The following is a 15,749-nucleotide window of genomic DNA, read 5'->3' on the forward strand; positions in this document are numbered from 1 at the left end:
AACTACTGACCACAAAGTCTTTTGTTACTGAGCGCCGAAAATCCTACACTTTACTGAATCTACTTTGGTTGTAAAGCATTCCTTTGTGGATCTTCTTTTCCCCATTTGTCTGTGTGAGCCCAATCAGAACTCTTGATGTGTCACAGTTTCCACAGCAGTCTCAATGGCATAATCTCTCACTTGACACCCAACCTCAAACCTGCTAAACTGGAAGGATACTTCCAGGAGGCATGTAAATCCCACCATTCAATAAATGAACCTCCATTTGTCAGGATAGTATTCTCTACTTAGTTCTCACTACAGACCTCAGCCACACTCACGAATTAAGTATCAGCCAAAGAGCTTGTGGTTTGTCACAACCTGAAACTGAGCAGCGCTTTACACAAACGTTTTCAAAATTCTATCTTGAGAAAGAAGATAAAAACCTTGTGGTAATTATATTCTAGGAAGTGATTCATGTATACAATACCCGAGGGAGCATGGGCTAGAAAAAAGGTAACATATATAAAACATGGTCTCTGCAGCCTTGCTAGCTTTGCAGTACCACCAGCAATCTGATCTCAGAGGATTCCTCCCCTCTATGTAAATGTAAATGTATGTAAATGTAAATGTATTGGCATTTATATAGCACACTACTTACCCGTAGGGTCCCAAGGCGCTCTATTGTTCCTAAGAGATGGAGAGTTATTGCTAATTGATCACGCTCCAATCCACTGCAACACTTCAATGTCACAGTCAGTCACATAACCTGCTCTCTGAAAAGCAGGTGAGCAACCTTTATCCTTCCCTAAACCTGCAGTTCAAAACTCACAAAACACAGTTTGGAGGAACTTGAGCTGCGCATCACAGCCACACTATCAATACACCAATATCAATAATGCAAAACATTCTATTACCAAGTTCTGCCTAGTGATGATATGCGTTCACACAGAATGCCCTTGTAACTTACGTGTAGTCGAACAGCGAAAATATCCAGCCGACTCGTCTGCTTTCTGCACCAGTCATAAATACCCAGAATGCTAATATAATCATGTCCTAATGAATATCTGCAGGCTTGCCAGCCACCAGCAAGCTTGCTTAATCATAGTCTCTGAAAATTAAATGCTCTCAGAGGGGTGACAGCTCATACCTCCCTCGGCTCCTTCGCTGTTCCCGCCTGCGGGCGCCAACAATCCAGCCGCAAAGCATAGATCAGAATACAGAAGAGTGATCCCCATCAACCAGATCAATTCTGCTCTCTGCCCTCTGTTCTGCAGCTCTGTTTTAGGAGTTCCTCCATAGACTATAAAATATTGCTTCATAAGGCTGTTAATGTCCTCTCTGTCAAGGGTCGATGACGCCAATAAAGAACTCACAGAGGAAGCCTCAATCTTGTCGACTGAATGCTGCATCCAAAGGGCTCCTTGCAGCATCATCTCTCATCCTATGTAAATGTATTTGTACTTGTATAGCGCACAGCTACCCGCAGTGGGTTTCCCGGCGCTTGCTTAGGGAACCCGTCCTGGTATTCCCCTGTGAGATAACCCCGACAGGGTATCCACAAGGTGAAAGCCAGGCATCCCGCCGCAAGGGGCCGTTGTGGAGATTAAGCAAGCTATTGCCCAGAGTCGCAGAGTGTGAACCCGTGAGTCGAGAAGGCATCTGAGCGAGAATTATCGAGTCCGTGGAATTTTTTAGCCCAAGACCTGCCGAGGCGGGGAATTGAACCCTGGTCCAGGGCCGATCTCAGCTTCCGGGTCTGCCGCCTCTAACCCCTGAGCCACACTTCTCCACATATGCCTCTTGCACAATGACAATTACACCCTTTACATATATATTTTCCTTTTCTTTCAGGGAGAAAATTTATTGTTTTGATGGAGCTCCCTGTCTCTAGTAGTTTTAGTGAACAGGGGAAGGAAATTCTAATGAATAAAGGGAAACTAAGAATGAATAGAAATGGTCTAAATTATTATTAAATGCGTTGAGCTAAATGACAATAGTGAGACTCAGGCTTATGGCAATGACCAGCTTTGAGCAGAAAGTGAAGGGTTTCAGGTTCTGCTTTCAGCTTAACCGGCAGCCGGTGTTGTGAAGTGGTGATTATATTCAGACCCTATCAGGGCGGGAATTATAAGAGGCACCCAGACATTCATCAAAAATAATTTTCAAATTTGTGGGCTACGATATATGGCAATAGGGCTGTCCATGGTGAGAAGGCAGGCGAGTGGCCACACTGCAATCCGCTGTCTCACATGAGCGTGGAGGTTCATGATCTGCCATTCACAACAGTCCGTTTACCTAGTTGTGATCCGTGTACAAAGGGCAGTCGATATTATGGCTGTCGAAAAGAAGTTGGTCTCTTATTTCCTGTCTAGAGGATACCACTCAAAGAGTAACTTTGGAGGAAAACGCAGGAGATGTTGGTGAACTCCATTGGTGAGAGGGATGGTCTGACCCGACTGGTGTAGTAAGAGAGAACAGACTTGAAGCACTGCAGGTCTGTTCCCTCAAAGTCGCAAAACACACCTTGGCTGCAGATAAGATTGATATGGTTCCTCGATTACAAGGACTATTCCCAAGTATAGGATGCAGGAGATTGGTTAAATGTTTGCCGGATGGTAAGGATCTGCATTAGATTTCTTTTAATAATGGAATGATAATAATACACTTGAGAGGTGGGACATCCCCCGACAAGAAAGAGATGCTTATACAGTTTGATGTGGAGGAATGCAGGCAGTTAGGCCACCTTTGCACAAGTTTCTGCCGGAGGATTTTCGCTTACAGATATCAGTTTTGTTTAGATAGCTTGCATGTTATATAGAACTGTGATGCAGGAGGCACAGTAGCAGCGGCACTGCTGCAGAGGCTGTACATTCCTCGTAGATCTAAAGTAGTTCCAGAGAGGGTTTCTCACAATCAGAATTGAGAATTGGAAGAAGGATTTATTTTGCCCAAAGCATATAGACTGTGTACTCACATTCATGTATTTAATATGCTAAATGAGCATCTGGGAAGTCTGTTGTCATGCAGTCTTTCATGACTCATGGCTGGAATTCTGGGCCAAAATAATTTAAAAAAACATATAATTGGGCTATTAAAACTGCTTTAAAATAATTTCCAAAGGGCGTAATTTAGCGTTAAAAAAACAAGATTTATACAGACTTCCTTGAGGGTACTATGTGACCATAAACACCCAATACTTTGAAATCATTAGAGGCCAAATTATAAAATGTTGACACAAATTGGCAAAAAATTATGTGGAAAGACTACAAATGTTTACTGGAAATAATGTGTCCCAACATTCTCTAATTATCAAGAAGAGAGGGGGGACTGGGTAGCCAGTCCATATCCCCAGGGAGATTATATATAATCCAGAATGGACTGGTCTATTGAGAATAAATGACTCAGAACTGTATGTAGCGGGCAACAGAGTGTGTTCCTTCATGAAGCCCTCACCCAACAACCTATTTGGTGGCATGCTTCATCATCGGGCCCACCAATGACACGAGTGTGTCCCGGGTGTGGTTCAACGCCGGTGTTACAGCGGAGCTGGTATATTACTGAGAGTGCAGTTATGGTGAAGTGATACGTGAACAGGTTAAAAGCTATCCAGTGGTCCCAGTGCCTGAGGGGGCTATCTTTAATATCCGGGCCTCTGGTAGCATTAAAAACAAGGCTGTGGATGTAGGTGGAGTGGTGATTATGAACTCCTGCATCAAGTAGTAGGTCTACATGTTTCAGCCAGGCCTTTTATTAAACTGGCCTTCCTCAGGACCAATAAAATGTGATAGTGAATACTGTACTAATGGGGAGTACGTGGTTTTAAAAATGTGTTGCACGCGCTAAAGTGCCATACGTGTGGGAGCGGGGATTCCCTCTCCAAGCATAACTGTACACACAACATGAATAACAAACAGAACATACAGGAAAGAATCTTTAGCAAATTTGCCACATAAACAGCAAAATTATATTGTTTCTGGTGGTGCGCAAATGATGTTGGTAATATGCGGTTAAAGGTGTGGCCGTATTGGTGGTACGGAACGGTGATTGTTACCGAAATATGCGCTGATAAGTGTGTTGGGCTATGTTGTAAAGCACACACACATAAGGTGGATACTATGTAGTATATCCTTACGCTATCGTTTTGAAACGAATGCCCCTATAGAGATGCCCGGCAGAGGAATGGACCCTGAAAGAAAAAAGTAGTGGCCCGTGGGCTTTGAAAGACCTGTAGGGAGAAAGTCTTACCAGGTTGTAGCGCTGGATGGTTCTCATTTTATGTTACTCATGCTTAATGGCGGTCACGACCCTCTTGAAACCTGTTCGGCTGCAGCGGCTCTCCGTAGGAAAAGAGCCTCTGTGTGTGCCGCGTTTAAATACCCAGAGCGGTGAGTGCAGCTGTTCCGCATTGTTGCCAGGAGCGTCTGTGGAGGGAGATAGACACAGACGACAGACGAACAAGTGTTGTGCTGGCTCCCTGTGATGATGTGTGTGGGACGTGGGGTATTCGTTGTCATGGAGACTGAAAAACACAATTGATCGCTCGTGCTGTGTACATAGGCCGCTGGGGCACGGGGTTAAAAACCCTGGGTGCGTTTTATCTCATCTAAAAATCAGGGTGCGGTATTAAAAGCAAATATTTAAAACAAGTTATTAAAATAAAACATAACTATGAAGCGCAAATCTAAGGAGGGACCCACATGACTAAGATGTGTATGACATGTGGGTGAGGTATTCAAGACATGCACTCCGTGCATGTTAGGGTGTCAGAGCTCAGTGATTGGGTTTAAGATGCAGTATGTTTAGATGGGTATTCATGGACCCAATCTAGGCTCTAAGACTGTGCCAGGGGACAGAATCATTCAGACCCTCACGGTCAGTGGACAAGTGGTAAATCCACCGCTGTTCCTTTGTCAGCAGTATTTTTTCATTGTTCTGCGGGTCAAGGTGGAATTGTTCGATAACCGTCCAAATCAGGTCATTCGGAGTATGGCCACTTTGTATATAGTGGTCAGTGAGACGGCTGATGTTCTTTTTGAATCTGATGGTGCTGCGGTGTTCTACTATTCGGGTTCTCACTTTTCGTGATGTCATGCCCACATAGCGGAGGCCGCAGGGGCAGGTGATTAGGTAGACGACGTTGGTTGAATTGCAGTTAGTGTGTTTCATTTCCTTCCATTTTGTTCCCGGTTCCAGGTTGAGTGTTTTGGTTTGTTTAGTGAGATGACATACACTACAATCATTACATGGGTAGTGTCCGGTGACTTTGGGGAGACCCCATGTTGTGGGAATTGTGTTGCTCACTCCTGTCTGTTTTTTCAGCCGCATGAATACTAGTTTGTCTTTTAGGTTGCCGGCACGTTTGTAAGCAAAGAGTGGTTTGTCCCAGTCTCTTGCCCCTGAGTTTATGATGCGCCAGTGTTTCATGATGATGCTGGCAACTGTGTTTGAGGCCACGTTGTATGTGGTTACACATGTCATGGGTGTGCCAGGTTGTTCTTTTGGGATTGTCTCGAGTAAGGCCTCCCTGTTTTGGTTTCGTGCCCATTTCTTGCTATTGGAGATGATTTTGGGCGGGTATCCACGTTTCTGTAGTTTGGATTCGAGTGTGGTGGCCTGTTTGAAATCATTCAAGTTGCTGCAGTTCCTGCGGATGCGAAGGAATTGTCCGTAGGGAAAATTCTCCCTCAGTGCTCTGGGGTGAAAACTGTTGAAGTGCAGGTGAGAATTTCTGGCTGTGGTCTTGTAATCATCATCACGAAACACTGGCGCATCATAAACTCAGGGGCAAGAGACTGGGACAAACCACGCTTTGCCTGGCTGAAACATGTAGACCTACCACTGGATGCAGGAGTTCATAATCACCACTCCACCTACATCCACAGCCTTGTTTTTAATGGTACCAGAGGCCCGGATAATGAAGATAGCCCCCTCGGGCACTGGGACCACTGAATAGCGTTTAACCTGTTCACGTATCACTTCACCATCACTGCACTCTCAGTAATATACCAGCTCCGCTGTAACACAGGCGTTGAAGCACACCCGGGACACACTCGGTGTCACTGGGTGGGCCCGATGATGAAGCATGCCATCAACTAGGTTGGTGGGTGAGGGCTTTATGAAAGAACACACTCTGTTCCCCGATAGATACCGTTCTGAGTCATTTATTATCAATGGACCAGCCCATTCTTGATTACATATAATCCCAACATTCTCTCCCAGGGAGCTTGAGCCAGTCCAAGCTTAGTAATGTAAAGTCACTGGACACGTTCCTAGACTCTTACGAACCCCCTTGAAACCATTCAGATTCCCTCCCCCTCGCGGGTGGGGGGCGAGCGAGTTGGAACGCTACCACCATGGCCGAAGAGGCGTCGGGTGTCCTTACATGGCTACTAATCCTGCCACAAGCTAATTAGTAGGGTGTTGGCTTTGTCACATGGCTATAAGCCCAATTAGGCTCATTGCTACAGAACCTCTCTTGTATCCTCTTTTCACCCCTTTCTGTCCTGCTTCTTTCTTTCTATCATCCTCTGCCTAATTTTCCAGTAAGTCAAGGTAGAAGGGATTAGCTAAACAAATATTTCAAAGTACCTGTAACCACTGCACTACAAACTACGTTTGGCTAACATCGTAACAGAAATGCTAATGTATCGGTTTATAAAATTAATAAAATACTTTGAAATCAAAAAAAAAGAAAGGAAAAAAAAGTTATGTAAAATCCTTTTTTTAGCTTTAATATTTTAGTTTTGCAAAGCCCAAATAAGCCACTTCTTAGTCATGCTGCAGCACTAAGAAGCCTGATCATGTGGTTTAGTTTGTAGGCCTCTGGGTGGGCATCTGATGCTCGCATTTGTTAGAAGTTAAATATCATGAACTCGACACGATGACTACCCAGGAAGCAATGTTGAATCTCAAACCTTTAATGGCATTCATATAATATGAATCAGTTCAGTGTAGATCATGGGGAATACATATTTAGAGAGTAATTAACGGGGACCGAATAAATGTTACAGGGTAGTTATTTTATTTTGACACGATACACTCATTAATTCAGCAACTATTATTCTCTGGCCAGGGAGATTTTGTAATGACAATCCATTAACTACCAGTGTTTAGCCCTGCTGTTTAAGGCTGCAGACTAGGCAACAGTTCTACACTCCTCCACACAAATCACAAGTCTGAAAATTGACCACTCAGTGGCTTGCCCAGGGACAGAGAAAGCACCATTATTTTCAGATGCTAAATTAATTAACTGTAGATAATCTCATGAAACAATGCACTACAGATGGGCATCCAATGGTCTAGACAGTTTCAGCATAATTTGTAAAGTAAGGAAAGACGTGACATGGGTAAGTAAAAAGCATATTAGGATACAAACATTTTTGTATAAAAATGGTGAGAATGAGGGAGATTTGAATGAGGAGATAAAATGGCAACTAGACAGTGGAAGACTAAACACTGAAATAACACCTCAGCAGAAACAAATAAGCAAGGTGTGAATAAGAGTGAAATGGTCATATGCGTGGACTGTGAGATTGAAAAGTAGGTGAGAGTAAGGCAGGAAGCCTGGGTTCCAATAAAGCCTAAAAATGTAAATAAAGCACAGGTAAAGATGATGGAAAAAAATTATAATAAGAAAAAAGAAGGACATTCCAATGGTTCGTTGGAAAACATACAAAAGGAAGAAGTTTCAAAATCGTGGGCAAAGAGGTAGATCAAATGTAGAGTGTAAAGTCAGCCTCCATCAGTTCTGTGTTCATCCATTCCAAGTGTGCGAGTGCACTTGGACCTTCACTCTCCACCTGCATACTACTCAATACTACTAGGACTGCAGGGCAGTGTGATGCAAACTAGCTGCAGGGTTGGATTGGGATTAGAAATCGGCCCTGGCACGCTAAAAAAAAAAGTGGCACACATTTGCATATTGCCTTAACTCAAAACACTGCTTCGGCGAAGTTTTATAAACACCTGAAAACAAGTGAGGCCACTTCTGCTCAGCCCCCTGCCCCCGCTCAGCATGTACACATTATATAGCTGGCCCAGCGATAGAAAGGGAGTGACACCTCTGCCCATTGATAAAAGGGAGGTAATGGACACCTTTCTCCCTCCAGAAAGGCCACTCAGGGCCCCATTGTGCCGCTGGCCAGGCCCGGACTGGCCGTTGCGGGCACCGGGCAATCCCCAGGTGCGCCGCAAGGGTGGGGGCAGGTTTTGGGCCTCTGGGGGCGTTGCTGCAAAAACGGCCCTGTAACAAAATCGGCCAAAAACCGGCCCTGGCAAAAAGCGCGGTCACCCCCCACAGTGGGGGGGCAGGCCCAGCACTTTGCCAGGGCCGGTTTTGGTTCCCAGTCCGGCCCTGCCGCTGGCGACATCTGAACACATCAGACACAGACCAAATCGCCCCCCCCAGGCAGCCAAAAAAGCAGCCCACAGCTGGAACTTCGATACCGGCCCCTCGCCCTTTGCCAGAGTGCTCGCCTTACCAATGCAACTCTGCCTAGACTGAAGGAACCAGCTCATGATCACGTGCACAGTAAAGGAATGGTGCTGGTGAACACAGCAAAATGGCGACTACTGCAGAACCTTCAAACATGAGTGATTGTCTTTCGTAGCTGGATCTGGATACGAGAGTGATGCTTTAGAGCAAGCAAGAATGAAGTATCTTAGCCAATTAATATGCTGGGCCCGTGTGAAATGAACTGATTATAAGGCAGATAAGGTGAAGGTAATTACCGAGCCTGCCTTGTCGTGGACGGCACACTGTAGTTTATGTCTGAATAATTGCAACTCTGATAAGAGCGGATTATTACAGAGTATAATATTTACCATCCATTTTAATCGGAGGGACGAAAAAGCAGCGGTGGGCAGAGATACCCTGCAACGTAGAGATAGGGCTCACATTAATTTCAGGCGGATAGACCGCTGTTGTCTTAATGGCTTGTGGACGTGTGACACTCGCCTGGGGAAAAAAGCACGACCCTTTCAGCAAATCACAAACAGCAACTGCGCTTATCAGACAGCGCGCTGTCTGCGTCAGGAGAAGGAGTGACTGGACTCTCCCGCAACCAAGCACCCATTTCTGATTGGCTGCGCTCCCCTCACCCGCACTGCAATATTTAACGCCAAACTTTTTTGACAACACAATATCAGATTAAGTTTGTGCGCTCAGCCAAAAACCTGGCTGTTAGAGAAGCGAGAGGTGGCAGATGAACGAGGAACATATGTTTGAGAATCGCCACTCTCCAACTGCACCAAATTAGTGCATTTGCAAAAATGATCCTTATGCTGTGGCAGAGACAAGAAGAGGGTCGCGCGTGCAGTCAATTCTGTACGAGGCTCAGCGAATACATTTGCCACCTGTTTGACAAAAAGTGAGCAGTTAAGAGATACAAAACCGACAGATTAAAATATCGGCCTTTGAGCAGCCATGGATGCAAACCGCAGCGTCAAAAGCCACCTAGATGGCAATGTGCCACTCTGAACACATCACCTCATCGCCCTAGCACGTGTCCAGCTCAAAAGTCTTTCCTGCTGCAAGAACATGATCTCCAAGGCCGCCTGCGTCTGTTTGAACAGTAAGCCCTGCAGGTTCACATTTGCACTTGCTAACCAAATCACAACTTTCTTAGGACTGGTTTTCCTGCCATCCAGAGGGGTGCGGCTATACCCAATTGATTATTTATTTATTTATTTGAATTTATGTGTCAGCGCAATGGCTACCCAAAAAGGGTTTCCCGGCGCTATCAGGGAACAGCAGAGGAGAGAGAGTAGCCTACTGGCTAAAAAAACAGGTTTTAAGTGACTTACGAAAAAATAAAAGATTTGATTGAGTGCGGAGAGATAGAGGGAGAGCATTCCACATTACAGGACCCAAATACGAAAAAGAACGACCACCCGTGCGGGAGAGTCTGACCTTTGGGACCTGGAATTTGGCCTGTGTGGAGGACCGAAGAGTGCGAGAGGGTAGGTAGGGAAAAGCTAAGTGTTGCAAGTAGCGAGGGGCTCTGTCGTGCTTGATACGAAACATGTAGGTCAGGGCCTTAAACATGATCCATTTCTCGACCATGAGCCAGTGTATGTCCCTCAAAAGACTGGACTGGAGATCGAGGCGGTTCTGGGGGCCCGACACATTAGTATGGCGGCAGAGTTGTGCACACGCTGCAGCTTATGTGTAACATCTTTAGTAGCTCCTAAGTAGAGGATGGACTACGATTCTCTGGGTTGGGCTGGGTAGCATCCACACAATCTTCTTCAACCATTTCAGAATGGTGAAGCATGTCGCAGCAACCTTGGTAGCTTGATGACGCACGGATAATGAATCGTCGATGATAAAGCCAAAGTTGCGAATCTGAGAGGAGGATTGGGGGAACGCACCCATTTCTGTAGGCCAATGTTGGGGGCCCCAGAGGCCTCTGTCTTTGCCCAGAACCAAAACCTCCGTTTTTTTTGCCATTACGTTTTAGGACGTTTGCGTGCATCCAAGATGCCACTTTGCTGAGCCCCGTCCTAAGAGCAGAAGGCGCTGAGAGAGAGAAGATAATCTGGGTGTTGTCAGCATAAGAGAATAGCGACAACCCAGATTCCTGTACAATAGCTGCCAAAGGTCTGACATAAATGTTAAATAACAGGGGGCTGAGACTAGATCCCTGTGGGACCCCATATGGTGAAGAGTACATCTTATAGTTAGCTGTGGATGAGAAAACCTGAAAGGTGCAGTTTGTGAGAAAGGAGATAAGCCAGCTCAAAGCTGAGCAAGTGACCCCAGTGGATTGGAGGGTCTTTAGGAGTACGGCATGGGAAACCATATCAAATCAAGTAACACCAGAGCCATCATGTCACCTGCATCCAAATTCTGTTGCAGCATTTCAGTGACACCGAGCAATGTGGTCTCGGTAGAGTAGCCGGTCCTAAAGCCGGACTGGGATGGATATATAAGCCCGTTGGTTTCAATCAACTTGGATAGCTGGCTGTTAATGTGTCTCTCCAAGATTTTTGAGAGAGCAGGAAGCAGAGAGATTGGCCGATAGTTTGAGAGGAGCGCAGGGTCAGAGTTGGTTTTTTTTAGCAATGGAATGACCATTGAATGCTTCCAGTCTGAGGGGATGAAAGATTCCGTTAGGGATGCATTGAGAAGTTCCGAGACGTAAAGAAATGCTGATTGTTCAACCTACTGTAGTACAGTAATGGGCAGAATGTCGCAGAGGGATCCCGATTTAATGTTGCTAAGATGTAGTTTGAGTGTTGTCATATCGAAGAGTGGCCAAGTTTCCAGTATATTCGTGGGGTCAGTGGTGAGTGCGGCTCAGCACTCGGATAGGGGGCTGGATTGGTCAAAGTAGGCAGAGACATAGGGGGAGATGTATTGCCAGCCAATGCGGAGTATATTATTTCCACTTTATTTTAGAAGAATTGGGCGAGATTCTCGCATTGCGTTCAGACTGTGGGGAACGTGAGCAGTTGCAGAACCCGAGAGTTCTTTGACCATCTTGAATAGGGTTTTAGGACAATTTTTAACCTCTGTGATGGTTGAGGAATCAAAGTTTGCACGCGCAGACCTACAATGGGAGTGATACGCCCTTTTAATAAGAAGATACGCGATATTGGCTTCAGGCATGTAGTTCCTTCGCCACCGTCTTCCCATGTTTTTACATTTAGCTTTAGCTCTTCGGAGAACCACGGGGCAGGAGGACAGTGGTTATTTAACTTCCTGACCGAAACAGGAAGGCAGGTGTCCAGTGCTGACTGAATCCAGCCTTGAAAAGCCTCGAGGTCAGGAACAACATTTTTTTTGAAGATGTGGGCATTGATAGAAAGAAAATGATTGAAATTGGCGATGTCCAAATTTTTCCACTTCCTGGTTGGTTTTGTGATACTGTCGCTCACGGCGTGGGAGAGACGTAGAACCACGCACCTGAAACTCACTAGAAAATGATCTGTCCAACACAGGGGGTGGCAGCCGGACATTGAAGATCGGGTAAATAAAAAAAAATAGGGTCAAGCAGATGGCCAGCTTTATGAGTAGGACCCGTGTTGTGGAGCAAGATGTTCATGGCAGCCAGGTCAGAGATATAAGTGTTACTAATTGTGCAAGCGGAATCCTCCAGATGGAGATAGAGATCTCCCAGAATTGAGAATTTGGGCGAGCTGAAGGGAAAAGGAATGACAAGGTCTGGGAAAGTTGTAGCCCACGAGCCGGATGGCCCGGGGGGGGGGGGGAGGGGCGGTATACAAGTATCCCTGAGAAAGTGAAGTGAAGGGTTAAAATCAGTTTAAACACTACTGCTTCACAGCCAGGGATAAGTAGCTCCTCAAACTTACAGCTGGGAGTATTTTTGAAAATTATGGCGCTGTCTTCTCTGTCTTTCCTGACTATAGTGTAGTTAGATGGCAAAGCTCTGGCTACATCAGGACCAGAGCTGGAGTTCAGCCATGTCTCGGTCAGGAAGATAGCATCTGGTTGTAGATCAACTAGGAGATCGAAAACGTCTGCCTGATGTTTTGGGAGGGAACGAAAATTGATATTGAAGAAGGAAAAGATGTTGATGGGAGCTTGCTTAAGTTTCATGTTAGGTTGGGTTTCCTGCCTAGTTATAGTGCTGGATAGTGAGGCATTACCTGATCCACATAGATTAGTATTCACTGTGAAAATACAGCCAGGACGGGCGACAAAAGTTCCTCCAGTGTTTAATCGAGTACAATTAAGCTGTGGATTTGTACAAGGTTTAGTAGCTGAGTAGGGGAATACTTTAAGGTGGCGCTGTTAAGAGCAGGGGTTTGGGCCCCGGGTCGCGGCCTGGTGCGGACGGGGGCAGACGGGCTAGCCTCTGGTGCACCACCGGCGCGCCCACTGCGGGCTAGTGCCAGGGCTGCTTTTGTAGTGTCCGCCTTGGGAAGGGAGCACAAGAACTAGAGCGTCCCTTTCCCAAAAATGGCGGCGGCGTGTGGCCCAATCCAAAAGTGGTTTCGAGATGAAAAGTTGCCCCGCGACCTTCCTCCACACAAACAGTCCGCTCTTGACTGCAGTGGACCGGGGGTGGGGTCACAGGTGAGAATTGCGCTAATACAGGAGTAACAAATATGTACAAAGTGCAAGAAACAGTTTTTGTTGCCCATTCAAAATGATCAGATTCATGTAGTAACACTGAATGCAGACAAGCTGAAACATTTCTGGCTATAAACACTGGGGCTGCTCACATGCACCAGAGGCAGATGCATGCAATAAAAATGCTGGTAATATAATATAATATAACGTAACACAATACAATACAATGCAATACAATATAATATAATATAAAATCCCTGTGGTACATTATAAGAATATTGGAAGTCACTTGATGAATTTTTTTGGCCATATAGAGGTACGAGGTCAAATGCAGAGTTCCTTCATGAGATTATAGAACTCCGAGATTACTTACAATATCATTATCCTGTCTGGCAGGGGGTACTTTATTTCTCATAATACATGGTCACCTTTCCTAAAAACCACTTACATCCTTGGTTTGTAGTTCTTTCATGTGAAACCAAAAGCAGGTTTTCACACATGAAAAATAAAAATAGAATCATTAGTGAAATATTAAGCTCACCAAAATAGGGGTTAGATATTGGTTACAAAAAGATATAGCAATGAGGCTAATAGAGGTTAGTATAATACAAGTTAGATTTTTTTTTATAAACGGAGCAGTAAAAACTTGCAGAAAGATTCTAGCATTACCCTTACCCAAGGAGTGCAAAAAATAAACACGTTGCCATAAATATCTCCTTTCTTCTTGTCAACAGAGCAGAAGAAAGAAAAGCAACCTTTCACTTTTTGTTCTTTAAACAGCTTCTTTAAATGCGCTCCATGATCAAACCTGCCGTTCCCCTCGGTAAGCAAAAATTACAGTTGAGTTCTCATGTCATATCTTTATAATTGGCGACTGGGTGCATCACAAGTTGCGGATTATAAAGAAATCGAGTCCTGAATGTACCTCAAAACTGATGAGCAGAGATTACATTTGTGCAACAAATTAGGCTTTTATATTTGACTGTTACAGTAAATGGATGTGGACAATGGAATGACTTATGTACCAGGTGTAAAGCCAGTAATTAAATCCCTCATACCCTTGTGGGATGCCTTCCCTATTCAGAAAGAGGTTTACACCTCCTTTGAGTTGGTGTTAAATATTAATGTTTGTGACTGGATTTCGGTCACTAAAAATTAATACAATGCATAAGGAATCAGTATTGGAAGGGACGCTCTAAACACAACCTTTCCAAATACCAAATCCTTATTGTTTCAAAAACATTTAATGATTGAGAAAACATTTCAAAAAGTGTTTTAGAGGTCACAACACCTCACAATTAAAGAATCTGAGGATTTACAACTGCTAAAACACTTTGTGCATGAGTTCCCATATGTGGAATTAGATATCTGAGATGACAGCAATGAGATTAGAGCACTAACAATATCAAGAAAAAAAGATTTTATGTACAGATGTATAATAGAACAGAGACATTGCAAGTCATTATCAATTCTGGTATTATGACAACAGTTAATTATGTACAGTAAACATCCATCAATTAGTGTATTTGTCAGACATTAAACACACACACACACACATATATATATCAAAAACAAGCCTCCTGTTACTGGAGCCACGACCCTTCATGGTAGCCTCTTCACAATGGCCCTGGAGCAGCCCATATCTTTAACACTGCAAAAAACAAGAGGCTCAATACTGGCAAAAATTCAGCGTTTATTCAACGTCCAAATACTGCAGGATCCTTCTTTCACCTAACATTTCTGCCTTTTCCGTCCTTGTTCACAGGTAGAAGGACAATAATTCAAAAGCATATTGCATTCAGCTGCGTGTTTTAAAGTTTTTAAGACTCGCGTGACTTAGTTGATGAATACTAGTCTCAGAGTGCACCGCCAGTGTGATAGTTGTACAGCTGGAAGTCTACATTATTCAAAGTTAGTAAAAACAATGTCTTCATTGCGGTGCCACTCTTACGTGGAAAATACTTTGGAACGTCAGTTGAGTAAACAGTCATTAGCACATTGCTATAACTCTTTTCATGACGTGAATTTACACGAACCTAGCCATCACGATCGTGGGTGAAGGTCATTCACCCCGAATCCATTCCAGCACGTTTGCCCGTTCGCCATATTGGCCTCTCCTTGGTAGGCTAGGGCGCATGAGTGGGTCATCAAGGCTGTGGTGACACAGCCGAAACGCGTCATGCTGACCGATTTGGAGAAATAAAGCACTTGAAAAGAATATTCTGCACGTTTGTGGTCTGTACTGGACTTTCACTACCGGAGGGATAGGTAGTACAGGACTGTTGGTGATATCTATATATCTGTATTCACTGAAAAAACCATAGGTTACAGGCCTTATATAGTTAGGAATTAGCTTTTAAAAAACCTTTGAAATTCACTCAAAAAACTATAAGTTTTAGGGGTGTTATAGTTAGCTAGACATTTCACTCATACAAAACCATTGAAATTGCTCCTATATAGTTAGTTGTACTAACTATATTTCGCGCACCCGCAATCCACTGCTGATGATGTCGCATATTAGATCATTCATGACATTGTCAGTGACATCACTGATGACATCTCAAATGACATCACTGATGACATCACTGATGACATCATCCAGTGAATGTGGTTTGCTTCGTTATTTAAATATGCATTGTATATATAGCAATTTGCATTGAAGAATGAGTGGATATATATAAATAAATATTTGGATGGAGGATTTAGTAGCAGTGTAATTGACTGTTTA

General features: G+C 44.3%; 1 protein-coding gene across 4 annotated transcripts in view; it reads right to left on the reverse strand.

Annotated features, from left to right (window-relative positions):
* Positions 1-15,749, reverse strand: part of ELMO1 (engulfment and cell motility 1) — a 1,507,126-nt gene that overhangs the window by 185,860 nt on the left and 1,305,517 nt on the right. The gene's annotated exons all lie outside the window — the stretch shown is intronic.

This window comes from Lissotriton vulgaris, chromosome 4_1 (assembly GCF_964263255.1).
Source record: "Lissotriton vulgaris chromosome 4_1, aLisVul1.2, whole genome shotgun sequence".
Taxonomy (NCBI): Eukaryota; Metazoa; Chordata; class Amphibia; order Caudata; family Salamandridae; genus Lissotriton; species Lissotriton vulgaris.